The following is a 21748-nucleotide window of genomic DNA, read 5'->3' as shown; positions in this document are numbered from 1 at the left end:
ATTCAGTCTGCTGTGTGGTTGGTTTCAGGCACTGTTCCAACCTGTTCGTGTGAATTAATCTAACTGTTACTGTTAAGCACACGTGGTCTGTGTCCATTCATTGAAAAATTGGGCCCTGGGCATCGTTCACGTGCAGCAGGCTGGGTGTCAAGTGCCAGGATGCAGGAGACAGTCTCGGCCTTTCCAGAGCGCGAGACCTTCAGGAGGGGGGAGCCTGGCAAAGGACCACAAAGGGTCAGGCTTGGGTCTCCCCGCGTGTGTGACTCTTCCCTGCCCGATGGCCTCCTGTCGCTGACCAGGTGTCTGCTCGTCGGTGAAGGACAGCGTCCCACCCCCTCCGCCCCTGTGCTGGACACGCAGCTGCCCGAGTTGGGTGGAGGATGCAGTGGGCCCCGCTGCGCCGTCGGGGTGAGGCCCGCCCACAAGCCTGTTCTCCCTGAGTGAGCAGCGGCCACGCAGAACCGGAACCGATGTTCGATTAGGTGTGATCCAGGGTCGGGTCTCCCAGCGGCGTGCCCCGTACTACTGAGTGGACGCAGTTCTTGGGCCTCGTGACCTTAACATTGCAGATACAGGTTGAGAAGGAAAGCAGAAGTAGAACCCCAGTGACAACGTGGGAAGATTGACCTCTCAGTCGTATCTGGGGAGACAGGTTAAACTGTGGAGAGTGTTGGCCGCTTCTCTGCTAAGTGAGATGGAGAGAGATGAGCTGGTCCCTCCCCCGCCCACTCACCGGCAGTGACTCGACTTTCCTGACATTCACGTTTGTCCAATGACCCTAATATTAATATTCAACAAATATTAAATTTAAATTACAAATTCAATGTAGTTTGTGATTTATTGCACCTTTATTGTCAATAAACCCACAAACAAGCGCGGGCGAGGATGTGGAGAAAGGGGACCCTGGAGCACCGCTGGTGGGAGTCCGGACTGGGGCAGCCACTGTGGAGAGCAGTATGGAGTGTCCTCGAAAATCTGAACATACAACCGCCTTATGACCCAGCAAGTCCACGTTCGGGACTTTATCAAGCAGCCAGGAACACCGGTCGGAAGGCACGTGTGTCCCGTGCTCACCGCAGCGCTGTCTGCCGTCCCCGTGCCACGGGAGTGGCCCATGTGCCCCCAGGGCCCCCAGCAGACGAGCGGACGAGATAGCCGTGGCACATCAGCACGACAGTGTCACTCGGCCGTGAAAAGAAGGGCAGTGCCTGACGGAACCACACGGGCGGGCTCAGACCGACGCCCAGGTGGGCGTTGTGCTCCGGGACATACGTCACAGAAGGACAGATGCTGTGTGGCTTCACTTAACTGCGGAATCTGAAGAACAAAATAACCGAACCAACCAGACTGACCAGACTCCCCAACGCAGAACAGACTGGGCGTCACCGGAGGGGAGGGGGCTCCGAAACGTGGAGAGAGAGGCCAAGGGAGGAAGTGCAGGTCGCTGGTTAAAAACTGTCCTGGGGACGGGCGTCAAGCCCGGCACGGGGAACACAGCCCGCAGCACCGAGGGGAACGCCATGTACGTGTGTGACCGACCAAGCTGTACTCCTGAAATCAGTACAAGATAATTCCGAAAATACAGTGGAATTAAAAAATTTTAGAAAGTGAAGGAAATAAAGGTTCTGCAGAGCCGATGAGTCAGTGCTGGAAAGCCCCCCAGTGACTCCGATGCGTAACTGAATCGGTTACAAGCCTCCTGCTTCTCAGAGAAAAGTTTCCCAGTCTCTGGCCTCCACGCCGGGGGTTAGCAGAAAACGGCAGCAAATCGGGAGCCTGGGTGAGGTCCGGAGACGAGTCCGCCTGCACATCTTTCCGTCCTTGTGCAGATGCTCACAGAGGCTCTGAGGAGGCCACACGGGGCCGCCCCGAGCCTCCAGGGTCTCAGTGCAGGCACACACCGCCAGGCTGGCGGGTCGCAGTCCCTGGAGGCCACCAGCTTCACGCTGCTTATATGCTAATTTGGTTTCAGGAGGAGACCCCTTAACAGAATCTAGAATGACTCAAAGGACTGCTGTTCCGGACCCTCTGCCTCTTCCAGCTTATTTCACCCTCTGCTTTGTGTCTCCCGTCTAGAGAACTCTTCCTGTCTCTGAAATTCACATCCTCAAATTGGTCCCTTCACAGGAAGACGACATATCCCCTCCAACACACACTCTCCCATGCACCCATCCGTCCATCACTGTCCACCCACCTACTGTGTGTAGAGAGGTGCCTCGGCCAGCCTACCTGTCCTTCACCCACCTGCCCGCGACACACGCATCTGTGTGTCTGTCCCCACTCATCTGCCTGTCACCCCTGTCTCCAGAGTTCCTGTAAACTCACATCAAGCCAGCTCCTCCAGGAAGCCTTCCTTGCCTGCCCTCCGCACGGCCGAGCAGGGGCCGGGTCCCTGTTCCACGCCTCATCTCTCCCTGCGGCTCCTTCCAGAGCCAGGCCTTACACAGCTCTCCGAGGCCCTCCTCACTTGATTTCTGTCCCCCCTTCAAATGCAGGATCCGTCAGAGGGGGGTCTGGGGCCTTCAGCACAAATGTTAAGTTCCTCCGACGTGCCAGTACCTGTGAGAATTAAGTGATACATCAGATATAGACTTTTTCCTCGAGGTGCTTAGGGTCTAGTAGAAGAAGAGAGATGTATTCAAGGAACTATTTACAGAAGCCTGTAAGGGCATTGACAACAGTCAGTCCTCCCCAGGTGTCACAGAGCGATGTCCCAGGGAGAAGAGGCCATGTGGCCTCCTGTGGCAGCTGGACCTGCCTCCTGTCTCACTGTGGCTGCAAAGTCGCCCCCACCCACTGCGCAGCCCCTCCTCCTTTACGTCGGGTGCTTTCGGCAGCCTGCTGCAGGGTCCTGATGCTGAGGGGGAGGGACACGTGGCAAAGCAGCCCGTGCAGAGGTGCCGGCGTCGTCGACCTGAGGGGCCTGCGGGTTAAACCCACAGTGGGTCTCACCACGCAGCCAGCACAATGGCTGCAGTAAGAGTGACAGCACCAAAGGCTGCCGCGGACGTGGGAGACCGGCGCTCGTGCGGGGGGACTGTCAGGCGACACAGCCCCTGGGAAACGGCAGTTCGTTCAAGAACGAAACCTGCAACCACCACGTGGCCCAGCAGTTCCACGCACGGACACCCAGCCCAGGGGGGGGGGCTCCCACAACACAACCCTGTGCACCATGTCTGTGGCGCTCCGATCTTTCACAGCCGCACGCCAGAGCCCGTGCAGAAGTCCTGCGACAGCTGCACACTGAGACACACGGTCGCACACCCCAGTCGGGGGCACCACCCAGCGACACAGTAACTGCCTGCTCACACCTCAGCAGGGGGCCCAGCAGGAGGAGCTGACCCATGAGGCTCCAGACTGTATGGTCCCATTGCCATGACCTTCGTGAGAGTCAGGGAGGTCAGAGGAGTGGTTGCTGGGGGGGAGAGAGGCGGACAGGGTGGGAGGGGCGGGTGTGTGGCTGTAGAAGGGGACACAAAGGATCGGGTGGGGGCAGCCGTGGCTCTGCCAGCGTCTACATCCTGGTTTCAACCTGGCCTGCAGTTGAGAGAGACGGCACCGTCGGGGCAAAGTGGGCAAAGGGCAGGTGGAGTCTCTCTGACAACTGTGTGCAAATGCAGAGCCTCCGAGTCGAAAATGAAATCAGAACTCTGCGGACGGAGGCAGAATCAGGGAGACGAGTCCGTCCGTGGGTCAGGTCTGGCACGGGCCCTGGAACTGTGACGTCACGCTGGCCGCAGTCAAGACGACCTGGGGACCCGCAGGCTTCCTGGAGTTCTTGACAGTTTTCTGCCAAGTGCTGAAGACGCCTCTTCTCTCAGTGCCGAGCGCTGGGGAGGGGAGACGTCCGCGTCCCCCAGACGGCGTTCGGGTTTGGGGTGCTTACTCCAGGCTCTCCAGCATAAGGCCGTCTTTGAATGCACTTTTAAAAATGCACTTGTATTTTCCCCATTACCACTTAGTCCCCTTGTACCCCCACCGCCAGCAGTCACCACACGGTGTCCGTGTCACGGGTCCTTTTTCCTCAGTCCCCCCACCCCTGACACCCACCACCCTGCCAGCTGTCACCTGCTCTCCATCCAGGAGTCCGCCCCCCGTCCATTGTTAGTTTGCTCGTCAGATTCCACGGCCTGTGGAGCTCAGGAAGGGCTGGAGCAGGAAGTGGCAGCCTCTCTTCTCGTTTGGAGACTGGCTGCTCACATCCAAAGCCACGCAGGTCGGTGCCACACACGCTTGGCCACCCGCCCGCCCCATAGACGACTCAGTTCACTTCCTGTGTCCCATCCGAGTGTTGCTGCAGCTGCTCCGGGAGCAGTGGAGGCTCGGCAGTTTTGCCCACAGGCCTCTCTCACCCACGTCGTCGTTGTCTGCGCACATGCGGCTCCACAGAGCAGGGGCCCCGGACGTGAGCCCGCGTCACCTGTGTGTGGGCTGGGCATGTGGGGCCCCCCGGGAAGTGCCAGAGGTGACCTCACCAAGAGATACGTGGTCTCCGTGTCAGGGGTCGAAGGCGGACTAGGCAGAAACGGTCAGAAAGCGATTCCCTGCTGACCACGTCGCCCACTTCCTCAGTGTCCGGAGGTCACGGGGAGCCCTCCTGCCTGGACGCCCTGGGGCACGGTCCCCACTGGGAGCCCGAATGGCGGTGGTCGCCCTGCCACACGTGCTCTGAAGTACACGCTTCAGCCCCAGGTCTCTGGGCGCGTGGGGGTCTGGGACACATGGACGGCCCCGGAGTGCCTGCTGTTCCCACCCGGAGACGACGCACTGGACACGTGAACAACAGAGAGAAGGTTGGGAGGCCCCGTGGAAGACCCAGGGTTGGAGTGTGACAGCCGGGTGCAGTTCTCAGCCCAGTCACCGAGGGCTGTGTGACCGTGAGCCCGGGGTCCAAGGGCTGTGTCACAGGTCACAGTGCTGATGGCACCAGCCGCTCTGGCTCTTCCCTGGCACGTCCTTGGGGGCGGGGAGACGTGGGCCTTCCAGCCAGCGTGGCCCCTTGAGCAAAGGGAGATACCAGCTCCCATCCTCCTCTGCTGGGGAGAGGAGACAGTTGTGGCGGCCCAGGGCACCCTGTGGGGCCATGACGAGGCGGGGGGGACGGTGCTGGCTCTTCCCCAATCCCCTGGAGAGCAGGCATGAGGCGGGGGGTACATGAGGGCCCACTGCTGCTGGACAGATGGACGTGTCTGTCCCCACGGAAAAGCCCAGAAATCTCTGCCTCTTGAGATGCAGAAACTTTTTCACTTAAGAAGTGAATTTCAAAGGTTTCGTCTATTGGATGCTTTATAAGTTTCAATAAGATGGCATATGCCATTTATACCTCAATAGAACTGGAAAAGCTCAAAATCAGAAACACAGGAATAAGTAAGTACAAAGTAATGAGAGAGTACACGTCTTTACCCCAAACATCCTGTGAAATGGGATCAAAAGGTTTCTTGCTCCTTGAGCAGAAAAAGCTGCCTCCGACGGGGCTGAGATGAAAGATGCTGAGAGCGGGGTGGAGGGCTGCCTCTCCAGGGCTTCCCCGCACCTGGGTGCCCTGTCTCCAACTGGATACTCTTTTGATTGATACTCTTCAAAATCTTCAGTCCAATAGTGAAGCCACTTAGACATCAGAGGGATGCCCATGGCGCCCGCTCAGAGCAACACTGTTCAGAATCCTTGCAAATGACTGACGTGGCAAAGCGCTGAAGGAACCGGCAGAGGAAAGAAGAAACTTTCCCCGGCACCCCAGCTAATCTGCAGGGCCTCAAGTGAGTAAATTTATCTTCCACAGACCAGATAAGAGGCCTTTGAAACCTTGGAACTCGCTCTTCTTTGTCTCCATAAATCCATCCTTGTGTTGGACGCAAAGTCTGTCCATCCCGGTCAGTCGGTGGTGCCCCCGGCCCTCGGCGCCCTCCCGGTCGGGCCGGCCTGTCGGGCCTGCTGATGGCCAGCCCAGCGCGGCTCTGCCTCTGCAGACCGTGCAAGGGTCCAGAGTTTAGTTCAGTTTACGATGCTGGCTCACTAGTTTCTATATTTCAAGTTTTTAGAATGTTTTCTAAAAAAAAACAGTGGTCTTGAGAAATCACTGAGGGATATCCATCAGTGTAGCAACATAATATGAAAAAGTCAACCCTGGCTGGTGTAGCTCAGTGGATTTGAGCTCAGGCCTGTGAACCAGACAATTGTGGTTCGATTCCCAGTCAGGGCACATGCCTGGGTTGCAGGCCGGTTCCCTGAAGGCCAGTTCCCAGCAGGGGACGCACGAAGGGCAACCACACATTGATGTTTCTCTCTCTCTCTCTCCTTCCCTTCCCCTCTAAAAATAAATAAATAAATTTGAAAAAAAGAAAGAAAAAGTCAAACAAAATTACTGGGCTTTTATCCCAAGCACATTCAAAAGCCTAAACGATGTGGGAAACATTCTCAAGCTTCTTGAATGCAAACCCGTCGGCACGATCGGCATGTTCTGGAGACGGGGAGGAGGCGAAGTCGCGGCCGTGACTGCGGTCCGTCCCCAGCGGGGGCCACTGCCCTACGCGGGTGAAGTGCAGAAGGCAGGCCTGGAGCGGTGCAGACACCTGAAGTCGGGCCACACACCTGACTGCGTTTTAAACGGCAGTTGCTCTTTCTCGGCTGTGACCCTCTCCTTCCTCAGCTGACAGGCGTGTTCTCCGTGGTCTCCATCCTCCCACACGCGCCACACGCCAGCCACACGGAGCAGCCGGCGGGACAGAAACGGACCTTCCTTTGAGGTCGCCTGGGTTTACTCGCTTCAGAGCTCGCCCCGCTGCCGGAAAGGACTCCCTCCCGATGAGCCACTCCGGGTGGGGCCTCCCTGGTGAGGACGGAGGTCCGTCCAGGCCGAGCTCTTCTCGCCCCTGTGCTGTCCAGATCCTGAGCCCCAAGGAGTGCGCTCAGCACACAGTAGGTGTTGACTTTCTTAATACATTCAAGGCACAGGACACGCTGGGAACATTACCTCATGTAAGTCTCAAAGTGATCTTGAAATGTAACCACTACCATCCCCCTTTCACGGTGAAAATCAAGGAACGAGGGGACGAGTCTCGAACCGAGCAGTGGAGAGGAGGTCTGAACTGAGGCCTGCCGTGCGTTCTGCTGGGGGCCGTGTCCCTGACGTGGGCTGCATTCGCAAACAGGACGACCATCACGGGCATCAAACCGAGCGGCAGGAAGTAAGAAACGGGGTGCTAGAGTGGAAGCCAGCAGCCCCCGGATGCCCCCTCTAATCCAGCCCACCTGAGAGATAAGGTCTCCACTCAGGGCTCCGATGCCCCCTTCTTTGGGGACAGCTGCCTGCTCAGGTGGCACCAAGCACACTCTTGTCCTCTCCGTCTCAGCCGCTGACCGCGGACCGTGCACGGCTCCCTGCAAACTTCCACTACGGTTTGCCTCTGACAAAGGCCGTGTGGGATACATTCCCTAAGACCCAGCTGGGTGCCGAGAGCCCCTGGAGCTGAGAGACCGCAGAACTCGCTCCCCGAGCCCCGGGTGCCCTCGGACTTTACTCCCCCTGCGGCTTGATTCCAATCTCCTTGGACTCTCAGCGTGTCTGACCCCCTTGGTGTGAATCCCACCGCCAGTTGGAGCAAACACCGTGGTTATCTGTTGCCTGTAACTGACAGGGGGCTAGTTTTGAAAAATGTTAAAGATACTTAGTTAATGCCTAGTATAGCTGGTCAGCGATATATTAGGTTTTTGAATGTCATTAACCACATTAAATGCAGAAGGAGGATAATAGAATTTTTTTTTCACTATAAAATTCCTGCTACTTGTTCCAACAGCCAATAGGTGGGGTTACCTCTTTTGAAAAACGAATAGAGGAAACACTCATACAGTGAATTTCTCAAAGTAATGAGGCATATTAAACTCACACGGCATTCCAGATTTCTTCATTTAACCTCACCAAAATTACCTTATTAAAATGACCTAAGCCTTTTGAACTAAAATAATGGGAATTTCTCGTGACATCCAAGCAGATAGTGATGCTGTGATGTCCCTCTGCAAACGGGTGGCACTTCTTCTAGCAGTTCGATGTCCCGGGGAGTCACGGAAGCTGTTCCGCCTATTTCTGCAACACACGTAGTGAAATCCAGCCCCGGCACACCCCCCGGTCTCTTCTTCCCCATTGCGCACACCTTCCCAACACGCCACCGGCTGCCTCGGCTCCGTCCCCTTTTCTTCTTCACTGTCCACCCCCACCTTCCCCCCAGAGCTAGTTTGCAAGGCCAGGCCATGTTCACTCTGCAAGGCCTTCCTGAGACTCCTCCTCCTCCTCCTCCTCCTCCTCATCATCAAGTGCGGTCTGTGCACGTTCTGTCTGAGCCCCACGAGCAGAGGGGTCTCTCCTTCCACTCCGGGTCTCACCGTGAGAGTCCCGCCGGTGCTCTCGTGACCTGCTCTAGCCGTGATTTCCGGTTTGCTGCCCAGAGTCACCTGGGATCCCAGTGCTGTGCGTACGGCCAGGGCCACGTCTCATCTATAACGGTGAGAGTGTGTTCAGCATTCGGACGGTTTCTCATTGAAAACCGACATTCGGTACATAATTGTAAACTAAACTTTCAGTTCGGAAAAATGCGAGGAATACTGGAAGTGGTCTGAAGATAAAGAATTTGAAAATCATCACAATACTCTTCACTGTAATAACACAATTAACTGTCCGTAACTCCTATAGAGTACGGGAGCCTCTATGGTTTAGGTGCACAGTGGTTCTTTATTTATGGTTTTTACTTTTTAATTTATGGTTTTTTAAATTTGCTAAGAGTTTTTCAAAGTAGTTTCACCAATTTCCGTCCCAAACGGCAGCAGGCGAGAGCCCCGGTTGCTGCAAACCCCACCAGCACCTCCCACTCCCACACCGTGTTGACACGTGTGAACGCCAACCCGCACACGCCTGCAAGGGAGCCGCCCGCTCGGGCTCCGCTCCGCACCTGGCGACACCTCCGCGCCATCCACCTGCTTCCAGGAAGAGATGAGCTCACGCTGAATGAAGAGGTGCATTTCCAGAAGGCAGAGGACAAAAAGCAATAAAAAGGGACATATTCTAAAGTATCTTTCATTATTGGAGAATACAATTCTCCAATTTTCAAAGAGCAAAAATTAATATCTAATTCCAAACTGTGTCACCAATCAAATCCCCCCCTGCAGGTATGTCAGGTGCCAGCACTGATCTACGTTTGGTTTTCAGAGGAACATTCCGACTGTGGTTTAGACAAAATAACAGCCGACGGTTTCCTGTTTTGTTGGGGTGACGTGAAGCACTCTTTTTGTGTGTAACTCCAAACTCGAAAGTCAGTCTTCAGAACTGCACTTACACACACGCGGCCTAGGGAACAGCTCTGTTTGCCTTTCAGTGTAAAAGACCTTTGTTCTTGAGCAGTCACACACGCGCACACACGCACAGACACACCTTGAAACTGAGCTCCAGCCAGGCCCCCTGCCATCTGTCCCTGGGACAGACCAGGAGTGTGACGGGCTCTGCCATGGACACCGGCCGTCTGCAGCCCTGGTGGCAGCGGTGAAGCTCCGAGGCCCTGGCGGGAAGGCGCTCACACGCCCCTGCTCAGGTGGCCCCGCGTGGGAGTGTCAGCGGCTCCAAAGCTACAAGGAAGGGAGGCCTTGGTTACACGCGGAGAAGTTTCCTTTTCAAGCAGAGAATGTTGCAAGTGTGTAAGCCCTTACACACAGGTGATGCCCAGCTGCGCACACTTTGGCATTGTGCATTTCTGGAAAAACTGTGAGATTTTTGTAGATATCAATCAGTAAACGGGTTGTGAAAAGTTATGTTCAACAAATATAGAAATTTACTGTTATATTAATTAGATAACTTTAGTTCTTTAGAACTAACACAACACTACTCCCAGTAAGTTTAACCACAGAACTGAAACAGGCCCCTAAGCTGAATTACTAAATGGAGCATTTATGATATGTAGCTAGCCTAAGCAGAATGTGCTAGAAAAAAATCAGAGTATGACTTCATGAAATGTTCCAAGGCAAGAGTTATTTCTACAAATCACAGAATGAACTATTAGTTTTCTCTGTTAAAAACACATGAGGATATTTAATTGGTTTAAGTTGTAAAAAAAGACTCACACAAAAGCCACCCATTAACTGACTCACTAACTAACAGGCACATTTCCCGCAGGCACTTTTCCATGTCTAGTAGCTCATTCGGTGTTACAAAAATGCCTGGTGCTCCTCAAACTCATCAAAGTCACTAGTTAGGAATGTGTTCGACGTCACCGACTGTTCCTCACAACGCGAACCCGTCTCTCCTGTCACCCAGCACCACGGACCCGCTGCAGCACCTGCGGCTGCGACCAGCCCGCTCTCTGACCCTGGGCCCCGCGTCCAGTGGATGAGACAGTGGGCACCACGGTGCCCGCCTGCTCTTCCGGGCCCGCGGCCACCAGCCTGAGCCCTCCCGGCAGCGCCTAGACCTCCACTCCGGATCCTGCCTCCTGGCTCCATGTCCCACCGCACGGCATCCGCCGCCTGAGAGCTGCGTGGGAAAAGGCCGAGCCGCAGGCCGTGTCTGCCATGTCCGTGGGAGATGACGACGATGACACGCCAGCAAATGTTTTCCCCTCGAGACTAAATGGCCTTGGTGTGAATTTGGTGTGAAAAGTTGCAGCTTCTCATCTGAAGGTTTTCAAAGGCTTGCAGAAGTTCCGTTTGCACGAACTTTTACAGGGCAGTGCGCTCCACTCGTGCCTGGGTATTGATCAAGTGACTGTTCGTGTCCTTTGGACAACGGGCCAAACTCTGCTCAAGGGTCCGGGAAATGGGCAGGACACAGCCCCGAGCGGAGGCTGACGTCTGGGGGCGCTCGCACCGCCCTGTACAGGTGCCCGTCCTGACCGGCAGTGACGCGTGAGCCCTGGGAAGGACCCCCCGGCCTCCCCGAGGGACCGCCTCCCTCCACCGTTCCGTCGATTAGCGGTGAAACCACAACCAGAGCCCCCGACTCAGAAACAGACTCTTTGCTTCGAGTTTCACTTTATCACATTTAACAGCAATTCTGAAATTTTTAATGGCTTTTCCTTAAACTGGAGGCCAAGGCAAGTGGACTTATTTGTATATATTCTGGAAGTAAAGTAAACAGCACTCTGCTTCCCAGAACTCCCCGATCCCACGTCTCCTGAAGGAACCCAAGGGTTGCTGAACTTGAGCTATTTATGGGAAAAATTATGTTTTCTCTTCTTTTCTCCATCTCTATCCACCTCTAGCTATTCTTCTTTCCATCTCTTTGTTTCTGCATCGTTTAACATGTAATAAAGTCCATTCTCACAAATGAATAAAACTCAAAATACAATGACCTTGTGAGAAATCTCATCCAAGGCCGTTCCAGCCAGGCAGTAACCAGGAGCTGCCGCATCGTCCTCAGAGAACTCCATCCGGCAAAGCGCGGCACTGCGCCGGTCACTTTCCTCTCCACGGGGAGACCGCACTCACACCAAGTGTCGCAGTCGCACTTCAGGTTTTCATTCGGTTTACGTTTAGACCCTAAGATGGTGACAGGTGACTGTCCCTGCCTCTTAGGGTGATCGCAGGAACTGAACAAGACAAGGAAGCCAAGTGCCAAGCTCAGAGTCTGGGACATACTTAGTAGGGTATCAAAATAAACAGTGCTTTCTGCTTTATAATAGCAGCCTTTCAATTCGATAAAAGTAGGAAACTCTGCTTCATTGAAATGTAGTAAAACATAAAAATAGATGGAAAACAATATAACCTATTTCAAATTACTTTCTCTAGGCTACTCAGGAATTCAAAAGAAACAGATGAAACACAAACATAAAAAGAAAGAAACGAATGCCCTGAGTACTTGGAAGAAATGAGACAGGTTAGGATAAGCTCCAAGTTTGTCACTGAAAGCTCAGGCCACCTGTCATTTTCAGAGCCAGAACGTAATCGGGGGACAGTCAGACACTCGGGGAGCACCCAGGTGTGCTCCCTGTTTGGCAGCTCTGTTTTTAACCGGGCATTCAACACGTGTACGTTACTGATCGCTGCTGTGTACCAGGCGCTGGGACGATTGTCAGTGGGCATACGAGTTAACGAGAAACTCTCTTTGTCCTCAGGGAATGACCAATCGATCCTGTGGTGAAGCCCCAGGTGGTGGATGAAACCTGAGAGGCGTGAGCAGCACAGGCGCGCAGGGTGGGGGGGGCGCGGCTCGGGCTCCTGAGGGCAGATGGAGAAGGTGGGTCTGGGCCTCGCTCGAGGAGGAACTGGCGGTGGGGGTTGTGTGACGGGGGCGGGGGGGGGGAGGGCCGTACTCCAGGCAGGGGCAGGCAGAGGGACGGGCTGAGAAGGGGACGGGACTGCGTCTCTAGTGCAGGCCCGTGGACGGGCGGGAACTCGGGGCGATCCCAGTGGGGGTGTAATCGTCCTTCCTTCCAACGCCCCTGCTTTCTCATGGGAGTGAGAGGTGCTCAGAGGTGTTCCAGCCACATGCAAAAGTTCCTAAAGGCAATTTACTACCCATCTCGATACAAATTATTAAACAAGCAAAGTGGAAGTGACTGAAAAGATGGCCAGGGTGGGCTTCGAGGGGCGGGAGGGGTGAAAGCAGGGGAGGCACGCTTGACAGAGGCGGCGGTCTTGGAGTAAACGGGAAGGGGCCTTCAGGGAGATAAGACGAACTCAGAGGCCTACACCATCCGACCTCAGGACTTACTGTAAGCCACAGTTACTGAGACAGCAGGATGCTGGCCGAAGAATGAACAAACCGATCCATGGTAGCAGTGAGAGACCCCAGAAATAGACCTGTGTGAGCCCCGCCAGCTGATCGCTGAGAATGGAGCAAAGGCAGCCTGTTCAGCAAAAAGTGCTGGACAACTGGACAGCCAAAGAGGGAAAAAAAGTAAAGCTAGACACCGACCCGACACCCTTCACGACAATTAGCTCTATGTGCCGTGGGTCACAGGCCTGCATTTAAAATGCAAAACTGGAAGACCCCCTGGAGACGGCACAGCAAACGGTCCCCACGGCCGGCACGGTGACGGCGTTTCTGATGGAGCAACGAAGGCATAGTCCGCGGAAGGAATCGCTGAGGAGCTGGGCGTCATCACCATCGGAAATGCTGCTCCACGGAAGACAGTTCCAGGAGAAGAGAAGCCACGCGGGAAAAAGGATCCGCAAATGCCGCATCTGATAAAGGACTATCACCCAGAATTTACACAGGATTCTTAAAACTCGACAATGAAAAAACAATCCAATTAAAAAAGGTCCTGACCCCTCACCGAACGAGACGCACGGAGGGCAACCAAGCGTTTGAAAGGCACTCGACCCCACGTGTCTACGCCAATGTTAAGAGGAGGTGCTGTTGGATTGAGCATAGGCCTTCGAACCAGACAATCGCGGTTCGATTCCCAGTCAGGGCACATGCCTGAGTTGCAGACCAGTTCCCAGCAGGGGACGAACGAAAGGCAACCATACATTGATGTTTCTCTCCCTCTCTCCTTCCAAAGATAAATAAATAAAATATTTAAAAAAAAAAAGAGGAGGTGCTGTTACACGCCTGCTGGAGCGGCCAAAATCCGAAGGCTGACAGCAGCGGATACAGAGAGGACCCAGAGCGACAGGAACTCCTCGCTGATGGCAATGCAAAGTGGAACAGCCACTCTGCACGACAGGCGGCCTGGCGGTTTCCCTCGAAACCGAGCACACTCCTACTGTGCAATCCGGCAGCCGCACTGCTCGGTGTTTGCCCGAACGGGTTGAAGTCTGTGTGCACACAAACCCGGACACGGAGGTTCCCAGTGGCTTCATGTGCAGCCCCCAGGACTGGGGAACAGCAGCAGAGGCGGCCCCAGCGGGTGAACACACACACGAACTGTGGCCCGTCCAGACGACGGAGCGTCATCAGTGCTGGAAGACATGAGCTGGCACTCTGCGAAAGGACAGAGAGGAGACTTAAATCCATGTTGCCAAGTGAAGCGAGCCGGCCCTCAAGGGCCACCGCAAACTGCAGGCTCCGGCTGCACGCGCTCCGAAAGGCGCACAGCTGCAGAGTCAGCGAGAAGGGGAGCGGCTGCCGGGGGCGGGGGTGGGGGCAGGCAGGACATGGAAGGCTTGTAAGGCAAACTGACCGTGTTTGAATATCCTGTGAAGGAACTGATACTTAAGTAATTTAGTGATAAATTAATTTGCTAGAAGAGGATAATATATAATATATTGAACTGAATATGTGATTAGATTAGAATTTTTTTCTAGCGCTATCTAGATGAAAAGAGAATATCATCTTAAAAATAGAACCTTAACTAAGGTCATACTTAAATATATATCTTCTTTTTGACCCGAATAAAAGTTAATTTTATTAACTGTGCAAAATGCACTTCAAAAGCATTACCACCTTCAAACCTCCTCTCCTCACCTACTTCACGTGTATCTGGGCAGACACACTCCGAGTATATGACAATATTTAGGTATTTAACTATAAGGATCGAAGCTGAAGACCGAATATCGGTACACAGGAATGGAGAATAACTTGAAAATCCATAAATCGCATTATTTGTGGTTCCACTGTAAAAAGAAGTCATCACTTTCAACATGACCTATGCCTCCATTCAAAATGTTATGATGATCTCCAGTGACGGCAGACGAAATGACAAGGGCCCAGACGCAGGCAGAGGAACACAGGAGGGTGAGCCCAGCGCTTGCCGCTTCAGGGTCTCCTGATTCCTTCAGGGGCCGTGACGGGCAGTGCCAGACACCAGAGCAGTGGGCTTCGGGCAAGGCGGAAGGCAGGCAGGTTGGTGGTGGTTACACAGGTATCGCTTTGGCACAACTCGCTGAGCAATGCATTAGTGCTTTGTGCGCCTCTGTGTGTGTGTGTTACACTTCAAAGTAAAAACAACCATATTGAGAAATCTCGATGCTTCTTGATGTCCTTAAATGCGCTTCGACAGACACACACAGTGAACATCTTCTCCACGCCCGTCGCTGCGGCTGCGCCTTCATCGAGCTGCCAGTCTAGGAAAACCTCGGCGCCGTGAAAGACCTCGGTGCGAAGTTCCCAAAGGGGGAGTCTAAAACGCCCCCTAAAAACGCCATCACCGTGCCGGCCGTGGGGACTGTTTGCTGTGTCATCTCCAGGGAGTCTTCCAGTTTTGCATTTTAAATGCAGGCCTGTGACCCACGGCACATAGAGCTAATTGTCGTGAAGGGTGTTGGGTTGGTGTCTAGCGAAGTACCCGAAGGGGGAGTCCAGTAGACATCCAGAGGTGTGGAGTCAGACTCTCGGACCGCCTGGCCACTTCCTAAAAGCAAGACCCATCACTGCATTCACGAGACAGAGACAGGTTCACGGTTAGAAGACTTTTCACCACTCAGGGTGGAGCTGACAGCGAGGGCTCCCAGGGAGTGCCCCACTCGCCCTCCTCTCTGGGGTCCCCAGGGTGGCCACCCCACCGAAGCCCCTTCAGGGGCGGAAATAACCCCACAGGTCGGGGCGTGGCCACGTCGTTTACGCTAAACAGTGAGTCCCGCCCCAACACAGCACACAGCCCTCGCAGAGAAAATGCGGAAGAGACTTGACGCGGGGAATTTAGAAATCACGGCAATGGGACGAGTGCTTGGTTATTAAGACATTACCTAGTGCTGAAGGTCACAGAACTTCTTGGGCACTTGATCTTTTTCACCAAACGCAGTTCAGCAAAATGAATGAGTCATTTAAATGAAAAATTCCTGCACCACAGGACAACCTTTCCCGGGTTCAAATGTTTCTTGGGGCTCAAGGCTGATTTAGAAAGACAGGAACATTTTATGAAGACAAACTCTATTATAAATTCAGAGAAAACTTTGCTTTGCCAAAACATTTTGTAGTCTAAAAATTAAAGTGTAAATGAGCACACGGGATATTTTCACGATCGCAACGCTACGGCCGAGTCTCTGTTCGCTTTCTGGTACGCTGCAGGAGCCCCCAGTTTTCTCACCAGTCACATTACATCACCTTATTTTTCCATATGTGACTGTTTTTGTTGTTTAATTTTAGAAAAATGTCAGCTTCTTATTTTTCAATTATAATACCCAGAGGGAGTTAGTGAAGCTGAAAATTTCATAATCAAAATCCCTTTTCTCCGACACAACTGAACAATGTTTCTTTCTGTTATATTCTGGGTCCAAATATTATTTCTGGAGAAAAAATAAATTCAAATAATTGCCTTAGATGTTATCAGCAACCGAAACCACGACATGGGAGACTCTCTGACAGCTTTGCTACTTTTTTTTAATCCTTACCAAGGATGTGTTTATTGATTTTTTTTTTTTTTTTTGAGAGAGAGAAAGGAAGAGAGAGAGAGATGGGTTGCCTCCTGTTCGTGCTCCTGGCCGGGGCTCGATCCCTCACAACCTTTCGGCTCCAGCACAACGCACCAACAGAGCCAAATGGCCAGGGTGAGATTTGCTACTTTAAAGATACCAAAACCCCATCTGGCTTTTTGGGTAAACGCTAAAAAACCAGGGCATTGCCTGGAAATGCCAACCGTGAAGAAGGACAACGTGCCTGCCTCTCCCGCATGAGAGTTAAAGTCGCACATCGTACTGATTAGTGTATCACCTGGCAAACCGATACCAGAACAAGGCTGAGTCATGTGGTTTGACGACGCCCTTTTTCTTCCTTTTCTTTTTCTTCACTTGTCTGATAGCAATCTTGCCATTTTCTGGAGCGTTCTCCTTCAGCAGCAGCGACTTGGAGCGGGGCGGGTAAGCGGGTGGACTCCAGAACCACAAGGCCCGGGTGCCAATCACAGCCTCATCGCCTCTCAGCCCCACGCCGCACCTCTGCGTTTGCATCTATGAAGTGGGCACGCTGATGATGTCATCCCGCCTGCCGGGCTGTTGCCACAATGAGTTCATGCACTTAAAGCCCTTAAAGCGCTGTCTGGCGTGCTCGTGATGCTACTTATCGCTCTTACTGTCTGCAACTCCGACTTCATGCCGGTGTAAGAAATAGCCTATCACTCACATTGGTTGTTTTCAAATAAGCATTATTTTCATTATTTATATTAATTTCATCTCACTCATACCTAACAGTTCTTGGGGGAAAATCAATTGATCTGTCAGAAGGGACAGACTATTTTGAAAAACAAATTTATTAAATAAAACCACTTGACTGACCACTTATAAATGAAAGTGATCTTGTTTCAGAAGAGTGAGCAGAGCAGGTAACTTATTATACACTTTCAGGCCCCACTTTGAGTGTCTACTAGAATTCTTCAGGGAGCTATTTATGCAAACAAGAAAAGTTAGGGTTAAATAAAGAAAAAAATAAAAGATACAATGTTGAATCAAATCATACTTGCAATTATAATATGCATCTATTCTAACTTGAAAACGTTTGAAGTATTATCTCTGCAAAAATTTGAAAATTCAAAATTTTCTCGATCATGAATTAACAGCAAGTCTAATTTCTAAATATTAGAAAAAACCATTAGAATGATGTAAAGTTAGTCTTTTCACTTTATACTGGTTTCACTTGTAAAGCTAAAAGTCCTCAGGTTTTAACATTGTATTCTTGTTAGAATCATGAACATTTAAAACATTCCTATTAAATGGAACTAAAAAAAGCAAGTCACAGGATGGCCTTGAAAGCGTAAACTTATCTTTTTCCGAGCGAGGCCCGAGGAGTGTATTAAGCAATGCCAGACGCAGGTGCCGTTTTAAAATAGTTTTGGCACAGCAGCTGGAAAAACCGAGACTCAGAACTGACTGTGTTGCGTCCGCACGGAGCCGGAGCACTTTTGTTTTGCCTAAGTGCACAGATGGCGATCGGATGGATTATTTTAACAAGAATTCCGAGAGAGAACACCAAACTTGGTCCTCTACTAGCTGTACAAACGCCCCGCCTGCTGCTCTCTGAGAGTGACGCCCTTCAGCCCGGCTGGCCCCCCGCTGCCAGCGTTGAGATAAAGCCAGTGCTCCCGTCAGACCGCTGGGCAGCGAGTCTCACTGCAGGCTCTACGCCGTGAAAAAGACAAAGTTTTTATGAAGGCAATAATCCGCTAGGAGTAAAGTTTGGAAAATGCTTAAGAGGAATGTGCACAGCATGAGTACGACCGCTACTGGGACTAACTTCTAAATATAAGTTGCTTGTCATGAAAATACTCTGCAGTCATCAAGACAATGAATGCTTTAAATTAAAAGATACACAAATTTCATTATATATCCTAATCTTACACACTTAAATTTCCACTGTAAGTATTCTCATGAAAGGCGAGACAACCCTTCATCTACTACTCTCTGAAGTCAAGAAAGGAATCTTTTGCGCTGAAAGAGCAGATGAACAAGCACATCCGATTTCACTGTGTCAGAAACAGTCACTACACCTGCATATGTCAAAGATAAAACTTCACAAGAGAAACCAGAGACACGCCCACCCTAAAGCACGCGTTAGCCTCGCCCGGGACATCTGCACCCGCCTCCGTGGACACGCTGCCAGCGCAGACTGGGAAGGGCAGCCGCCGACTGGGCGCTGCGGGGGCCAGGGTCCACGGACGGTCTAAGTTCAGGGCATAACACCTGTGTGGAAACTTTCTGTCTCACACCACAGGCAGTTTGATAAAGGAAGCCACACACGGACCCCCTGAGATTCGTCCTCAAGTCATTTGGCTTTCAGAACCCCACACCACGTGCTCAGGCACCCGTGCTTTCAGAGCCCGGGTGCAGCGGGTGGTCAGCGCAGGGCCTTGACGATCGCTCCAAACGCTGGCCCCAGTGCAACACTGGCCGGAGCTCGCGGCGTCCCCAGGTCTGCGGGGCCGCAGTTCTCCCGGCTCCTCCTCCTCCTCCTCCCCCTCAGGGTTCCTCAGCTCCGGCGCAGGGACAGTGAAAGCTTTCCTGCAGCTGCCTTTGAGCGACAGCCTTAAATTCACCAGAAGAAATAAGAGGCAAAACAACAAAAGAAAAGATGACTTTTCTTCAAGTACCAGAACCAAGGAAAATTCCAACTATACCATTTCCTTGTATATCCAGAGCCCAATCTTTCAAACAATTCCAAAAAGACATTTTCTACACCTGATTTTGATGGAAAGCAAAAGAAGCAAATTTTGATTAACTTATGCTATAAAAACTAAAAAAAAAAAAAGACTCAGGGGACCCTTAGCATTTCCCTGCACCACAGGCCGAGCTCAATTATCCAGTTGCAGGAAGGAAAAGAGGGGCCTCCCTGGAAGGCACCCAGGCTTCCGGCAGAGCCACAGGAGGCCGCACTTCCCCCCAGAGTGACCGTCCTCTGCTGCCAGGCACGCAGCCCAGACCCTGCGGCCGGGCGAAGAGCCGGCCCGGCACTGCCAGGACCCTGATGTGCGAGGGTGGGACACGGATTTGTGTCGGGCAGAGAGGGCGACAGCTCCAGGCACTGAGAGCGACAACATTCCTGCACACGACTGCAAGTGTGTCTGTGAAACAGTTTTTCAAAGCATGAATTTATAGTCATACCATCTCATCACCCTTCAAAACGTGTGATCTTAAAAAAGGGATGCTCTAGTGACGTTTTCAGTCCTCGATTATAAGTCTCCTGCAACATTTGAGGCCCAGTCGGAGAGACGTCTGCCTTTATGAATTCGGGATACAACCAATTTGTATGTGCTCTTGAATCTCAAAGGTTCCGCTTAGATCTTTAAGCTTATTTTTAAACACTGAAACAGGACCAAAGAAATGGAAAAGTCAGTGTAACTAAGGGGTTTTCATGCCTTTTAAGAACAGTGATTGAGTTTTACAATGTCTCTTGAGGAAACTGCTATAATACTGATGAAATGGTAAATCCAGAAACCAAATGCAATTCTGCAAATGCTGAGTGTTTGTGGTCTGAGCAAAGCTCTACAGAGAGACACAGATAAGTCAAACCTGTCCCTTGAGTATCTTAAAACATAATGGGAAGGATAAACCAAAATCTCAGATAACTATAGAAAGTTACAAATAATATGTTATAGAGTATAGAATCACAGAAATGGAGATCACATGGAGGGTTATCCATGGGGAGGGAAAGGGGGGAGAACAGGGGGAAGGTTCCAGGAATGAGAAGCATAAATGGTCAGTACAAAATAGACAGGGGGAGGTGAAGAAGAGTGCGGGAAACGGAGAAGCCAAAGAACTTGTACGTGCGACCCATGGACATGAACTACGGGGGTGGTGCTGGAGGAAAGGGGGTGGGTACAAGGGAATTAAAGGGGAGAAAATTTGGGGCAACTATAATAGCATAATCAACAAAATATACTTTTAAAAAAGTGGATAAAGTCATTAAGAGGTCCAGGCAGGATTTAAGGATGAGCAGAAGGTACAAGAGGAGTTCAGAAGGAAAACAACAATCTTATTATCTACCCTTTTTCCGGAGACTTCAACATCTCACTTAATCTTTACCACTCCCCTGTAAGTCGGTACTTTTGTCCCAAATTCCCAGATGAAGTGAGGCACCAACCCAGTGATTAAACAGCGGGCCCAGCGCCACCCAGTCAGCGAGGTCCCCAGCTCTGCCTGCTCCACAGCCCCCACGGCTGTCAGGGAAGGGGTCCGGAGCACGGCAGCCGGGAGAGGATACTTCCAAACACAGGTTCCGCAGAACAAGCCGGTCTTCTGATGCCCAGGCTTTCTATGAGGAGACGGACAAAGGGGGAGCGAGGCGGGCAGATTAGGTATGTTTGGTCCCTAATTAAAGTAGATCAAATTGGCAGAACTCCCAGTCACAGGGGTGGAATATAAAAGCCCCTCTCTCATATGACTTTGACTCAAAGCCCAGTTAGAACAGAAGAGCTTTTTTTTTTTTTAAATAAGGAAGACATTTCTGATCCTGGTATGGACAGAGTGATATCTTGCCAGGAAACTCCCCCAGAGATAGTAACTGTCACAACCCAGACACGCTGGGTTACCTAAAACGAGCAATTACCCACAGGCCCCAGAGAGCCACCTGTGGCCAGTCTCGCACGCTCTGTGGACATCTGAGTGGGGTTCCAGGGGAATTTCTGTCCCCACTGCTGTGAGGGAGAAGCCAGGTGCTGCTGGCGTGTCCCACACAGGACAGGTGCCAGTGGACAGCCTCATGTCAACCATAGATGCTGAAGAAAGCAGGAAAGCCACCAAGGGAGTGAGCCATTTGGAGATGTCCATGCGGCCTACCCGCGTCTTTCCCCGGCCCTGACCCCCACGCCTGCGGCACAGAGTCAAAGGGACATGGAAGTCGAAGCGAACGAGACGAGACCTCAGACCCGAAACCCTCGGTCTCGGAACTGACAGTTCGCAGGACACATTGACAGCCCGAGTCTGGAGGATGGCGGCAGTGGCGGCAGTGGCGACAGAGGGAAGGGCGGGCAGACCTCGGCACGGGCAGCCGCGGACACCGAGCGGGAGGGACAGAAGGAAACCCACCGTGAGGACAAAACGGGGCCTCGGCTCCCGTCACGTAGTTGAGCTCGGGCCCAACGCGTGCACACGCAGAATTCCAGAGGGAAAGCAGAATGGAATAAAAACTTACTTGCCTAACAAAGGGCTGAACATTTCCCAACTTTGTCGAGACAAAGAACTTCCCAGACGCCCACCATGGCCGACGAGCAGCAAGCAGAACAGACGGAGGCGAGACCTCGCCGGCCTCCCTCAGAAAGGCCTCCGGCCACTCTTCAGGAAATCTGCAAGACAGAGGTGACATCAGTGTCTTCATTTGTCAGATCAGGAAACTAACACACGTAACAAGAACCAGTTAAAATGCTTCTACAAGACTCCGGGCCAGGGAGCGGCCCGCCCACGA

This window comes from Artibeus jamaicensis, unplaced genomic scaffold, assembly GCF_021234435.1.
Source record: "Artibeus jamaicensis isolate MK-2021 breed Jamaican fruit bat unplaced genomic scaffold, CSHL_Jam_final scaffold_537, whole genome shotgun sequence".
Classification (NCBI taxonomy): Eukaryota; Metazoa; Chordata; class Mammalia; order Chiroptera; family Phyllostomidae; genus Artibeus; species Artibeus jamaicensis.
Note: the sequence above shows the minus strand (reverse complement) of the source record.